General features: G+C 35.7%; 1 pseudogene; it reads left to right on the plus strand.

Moving 5' to 3' along the window:
* Positions 1-1,325: 1,325 nt before the first annotated feature.
* LOC140502637 (G protein pathway suppressor 2 pseudogene) lies at positions 1,326-2,363 on the plus strand (annotated as a pseudogene).
* The last annotated feature ends 3,173 nt before the right edge of the window (positions 2,364-5,536 follow it).

Here is a 5,536-nt window from a genome sequence, read left to right on the forward strand (position 1 = left end):
TGAAGACTCTTTTGGTATCTCTTTGGAGTATGAATGTGAGTGAGCACATACTGGAAGCAGGAAGACCAGTTATGAGGTTGCAACAATATTTCAGGCAAGAGCTGTTGGGAACCTGACCTAGACTTATGGGTGTATGAACAGAAAGAAAAGGATAGATATAGATGTTTTATATGTAGGCTCAGCAATTGTCAACTGCTTAGAAATAGATAATTACATGGAAGGTAGAGTCAAAATGATTTTGAAACTTCATGATTGGGAAAATAATAACTCCCTTATCAGATATAGTTACATTTGAAGGTGGGGGAGTAATGGCAAGGTGGGAGGAGGATAAGATAATTAGGTTAGTTGTAGAAATGCTGATTTTGAAAGTCTTGGAGGCAATTGGTGACGTGGGACTGGAATTCAGGAGAGAAATTCAAGCTGCATAGATTTAGACAGACCGATAATTACATTTAAAAAAAAAACATTAAATATTGAAAACCTCAATAATGTGAGTATAGTATCTGAGAATATAGTAAGTGCCTAAGTATAGACTTCCTTACCTGTCTGTCCTATCAGACCTATTTAACTATTAATCCTAATTAATTTATTTTTTTTGTTTATTACAAATGCACACAAATTTATTTAAGCAATTTTGTGAGGTTATTCCTGATGTGTGTGTGATACACACACATATATGGATGAATCACGATATAATTAAGATAATACTTTTCTGAATTTGAATTCAGAGGATTTTCTAATAAAAAACATATTTGTATAATATTTTAAAGTTTTACACATATCTCATTTTCATCTTTAAACAACTTTGTGTGTTAAGTACTGCAACTATAATAATCCATTTTATAGGTTCAAAGAGGCTTATAGTCATATAGCTAGAAACTGTTAGATATATCCTGGCCTTGGTAATAAAAAATCAAGGTTAAGTATTTACATTATTATACACTCTAGCATACATAGCAAGTTGTTCTACACTTTACAGTTGACTTATATTATCAAATGCTTTATGATTTATATCTATTTAAAAATGCCATTTGCCCTGCTTGCCTTTGTAGCCCTGGGGTGGAGCCTCTGTCCTAGGCAGGTGCCTTGCTGCTGGATCATAGTGGACCCTGGTTTTCCCAACTTATTTCTTCGGGGTGGTGGGGAGGGCTCTCAGTTTGCTCCCTTCGGCAATTGGGAGCGCCTTACCCCTCTTGTGATAATACCTATCACTCAACAAACCAGATTTCTGCTGGGTGAGTAGCTTCATTCCTGAGAGTGGATTGTTAGTGATCAAGTATCAGGATCTGCACCTCAGTTTGTGGGACAGCACCTTGAGGGTCAACATGCTGATCCTTTTGAAACACCCCAAGCTCTCTAATTCCATGGCTAAGGCATTGCATCAACACATAATGATGGAGTGGGAAAGAAAGAGACAGGAGAAAGAGGAAGTAGACAAGATGATGGACAGAAAATAAAGGAGGAAGAGAAAAGGAGGAAGAAAAAAGAAATGGAAGAAAAGATTTCGCTGGAAGAGACCAAAGAACAGATTCTTCAACTGCAAAAGAAGCTTCTGTCCCTATAAGAGGAGAAACACCAACTCTTCCTGCATCTCAAGAAAATTTTCCATGAAGAGGAGAAAAGGTGCTGTAAGGAACAAGGTCTGGCTTTGACCACAGGGACATATCTCAGCATGCATAGCAGCACTGGAGGACCCAGAAGATTAGGAACTGTTATATTTGCTGATAGGACCAAGTAGATGTTTAGACCCCCAAGTTCTCACTACCTCTCATTCTGTGGGATCAACAGCTTTTACAGGAATCTCAAAACACGAGCAATTCCAGGGTAACCTGGGAGGGGCCTATGTGGCAGCCCAGCCCCCACCTAATTTATGGACCTACCTCTTTGGTATACCTACATGGATCCATCTATAACCTAGCTGGACTACAGTCCCAGTCAACAGCTCAGAGTCACTTCAGCTTTTTCTGCTGTGTAGTACCTGTCCCAAACTCAACCACCATCCTATGCAGTGCAGGACCACTCCCTGCCCACACAAACAGGGCTCCTGCAACTTGGCAATGCCCTTTCCATTCAGAAGCACATGGAATACACTACCCAGCAATCTGGCTTCTCTGATTTGTCTTCTTTGCACCCTATGCATCCTCAGACTCTGCACCCAACCCATGGTCTCTTAGCCACACTCCAGTTTCCTGTACACATGCAACCATCACGAAAATCAAGTTTTGCAGCCAACGGTCAAATAAGTAGTCCCCTCCCTGTCCCTGCCTCCCCCCCCCCCAATACTACTTCCTTTTATTCAGCATAACCAGAACCAAAGTTGTTTTGTTTTGTTTTGTTTCATTTTTTTATTAAAAGTTACTTGACTCAGGGCATTGCCCTGTCCTCCCAGGTCTCCCAACTAATCAAGTTAAACTGCCATCAGGAAGAAAAAAAAGAAAAGAAAAAGAAAATGTTGTTTTATGGGAACTTTAAAAAAGAAGCTATGAGGAGAAGTAACTCTCAAAACATGCTAGTTGAAAGTGGGACAGTGGAAAGATTGCTGGATATGGAGTGGGAGGATTTAGATTCAAATTACATCAGCCTCTTTAATACCTAAGTGTTGTGTAAAATTTGGTAAACCTCTTTGGGGCTCAGTTTCTCATCATGATCACTTAGGTCTGTCTCGTCTATTTTTAAAGTCATGAATCTATGAAGTTTTGTAAGTAAAACTTTGTTGTTTTTTTCCCTACTGACATTCCTCATAATTTTAGGATAGTTCTTTTTAATTCTTGATTGATCTGCAGTTGAGAGTCATTCATAATACCTCAGATGCAAGTTGATCTATCATCTTCCATACACAGTCAGGCATTCTTTGAAGTAGCTAATGATTTGATGATTAGAAAGTAAAGATTTAAATGCAATAAAATATCCTCTCACTTCCAGAAATCCTTGATAATTTCCAAAGTGAAATATCCTTCAGCACTAAACATAATAATTTCCCAAGTTTTGTAAGTATAAATTGTGTATTTCAGGTTTTTGTAAAGCTGCACACTCCTGCATTTATCACTAAAATTTTTCATTTGAAGACACTGTTATCAAACTTACAGTGAGCAGACTTCATGACTAGGAAATAATGCAGCACAAAGAGAAGGGAAGAATTGATTGGTAATAAAAGGGGAAGGGGTTCCATGAAGATAAATCAGTCAAATAGGTTGCAAATAATATTTCCATTTTATGGATTAAGAATGTGAGGCTCAGAGAAATAAGTTTGCTTCATAAAACCCAAAGTCCTGGAAAGGGTAGTCTGTTAAAATCTAGCTCTAACCAAATGACTATTGCTGTTCACCTTTTATAATAATAACTGACATTTAGATAGCATATAGATGAAAAACATCATTTATTTAATTTTAACATATGCTTATTTTGAGCCAGGTACTGCATTAAAAGCTGTGCAAACACAAAGAAAGTCAAAAGTTTCCTTTGATGAAGTCACATTCCAAAGGGAGACATAACTATATTCAATGAATAACTCTTCCTAAATGACATTTATCACTGTTACAAGTAGTTCCATGTGTGAAATACATACCATAACAAAGGAATGTAATTTTAGAGAGAAGTTAAGTAGACACTGGGTAAAGCCTACTGGGGAAGGTGTGATTTGAGCTGATACTTGAGGAATTCTGGAAAATGAGAAGGTAGAGATAAGGGAGAATATTTCAGGCATAGCAGACAGAGAAGGAAAAGGTAGAGAGTCCAGAGATCAAGTATTGTATAAGAAAAGCAACAATTAGGCTCCTGTAGCTCAATTGTTGAATACATGAAGAGGAATCAAGTAGAAGGTAGAAAGGCAGAAAGAGGACAAATTGCAATGGTCTTTAAATGCCAAATAGATACTTCTACGTAAGATTCTGGAGGCTGTCAGAAAACACTAGTTTATTTAGTATGACAATAACCCTATATGTTGGGAATATCAATTTGACAACTAAGTGGGAGATAGATTGGATTGGGGATAGATACTACTGCTAGATAATTTACAAAGCTATTGAGACAATTTAGGTAATTGGAGAGACATTGTACTGTGTGGAGGGGAGCAGATACATGAATGGAGACAAGACAATCTATGTGACAGATGTCATGAACTAGAAATCAAAATTAAAATATTTAACATCATATTGAGTATTGGGAGTCAAGGATGACACCAAAGTTGCAAGTATATGTGACTGAGAGGAAGGTTATACCCTTAATAGCCACAAGGAATTTGTAAAAGCTGAAAGTTTTCAGGGAAGGGTAATGACTTTTCTTTAGCCATGTAGAGTCTGATTTGCATACAGGACATACATTTCAATATATCCAAAATCAGTGGATAAGATAATATTGGTGTTCAAGATAAAGGCTAGGGTGGGGTACATAGATGTAGAAATCTTTAGCAAAAATATTATAATTAAACACATGTAAGCAATGTGATCACCAAATATATACATATATGTGTATATAAGTACATATATATATATATATATTTACTCATATGTATAAACACACACACATATATATTATATATATATTCTGGTATTTAAATAAATGTTTTTCTTCTTCCTTCTATATGGAGACTCCTTCATACTTGGCAACTGAGAACTATGTTGGCATATTCATAGTCACCACCAGTGTTGTGAATATTGTCTTGGTGATACACTTAGGTGAGTCCCTGGCTTTACTCTGCCATCTTGGCTCTGCCACTAGACTCATTTATTGTTATATTATTCACCTAAACATAAGAAAATTATAGAGAAAATATCCATAATGAACACTAAACTTAAAAGTGTGTCACATATACTTTTTCCCTCCATGGAAAGCCAGTCATTAATTATTTGCTAGTACACATTTGTGTGCATCACAAAGCACTTTCTATATATTATTATCTCTTTTGAGTGGTATAACCCTATTGGTTAGGTAATAAAATATTTTATTTCTATTTCACAGATGAAATAAAAAATTTTGAGGTTCAGAGCAATTAATGATTTTCTAAACTCACACACTTAGTAATTGTGTCAGAGCCTGGTAATATGCCTAGGCATTTCTGACTCCATTTCAAAACCTAAACTGTACTGGTGCCAAGCAAAATATAAAATTTGTATGATATCACAGGCACAGCTTATGTTGAGGAAATGTCATTTCTCCCCTAATAACAGATTTAAATAGTTTTCAAATATTTAAAATGTATCTATCATCCACATTTTTAGGTAAATTAAAAAAATAATAACAATCAATATATTGATGTAAAGATGGTATTTTTCCTACTTGTTTAGCAATTCTGTAATTGTTAATGCCAAGATTATACTTACAAATTAATTGAATGATTATTTACCATTGATAATTCTGCATGCATAGTCAATGGCAAATGAATAATTCTACTAATTTAAATACAAATCTAATAGTATCAAGTACACAATGAGAATTAGAGGATCATTGGAGATGAAAGTAATCAACAGAATCTCTTGGAATTACAGGGTATATAAAGGATTGTTTTGCTTGGTATTCTGGTTAGTTTAAAGGTTAACCT

Source organism: Notamacropus eugenii, chromosome 4 (assembly GCF_028372415.1).
Source record: "Notamacropus eugenii isolate mMacEug1 chromosome 4, mMacEug1.pri_v2, whole genome shotgun sequence".
Classification (NCBI taxonomy): Eukaryota; Metazoa; Chordata; class Mammalia; order Diprotodontia; family Macropodidae; genus Notamacropus; species Notamacropus eugenii.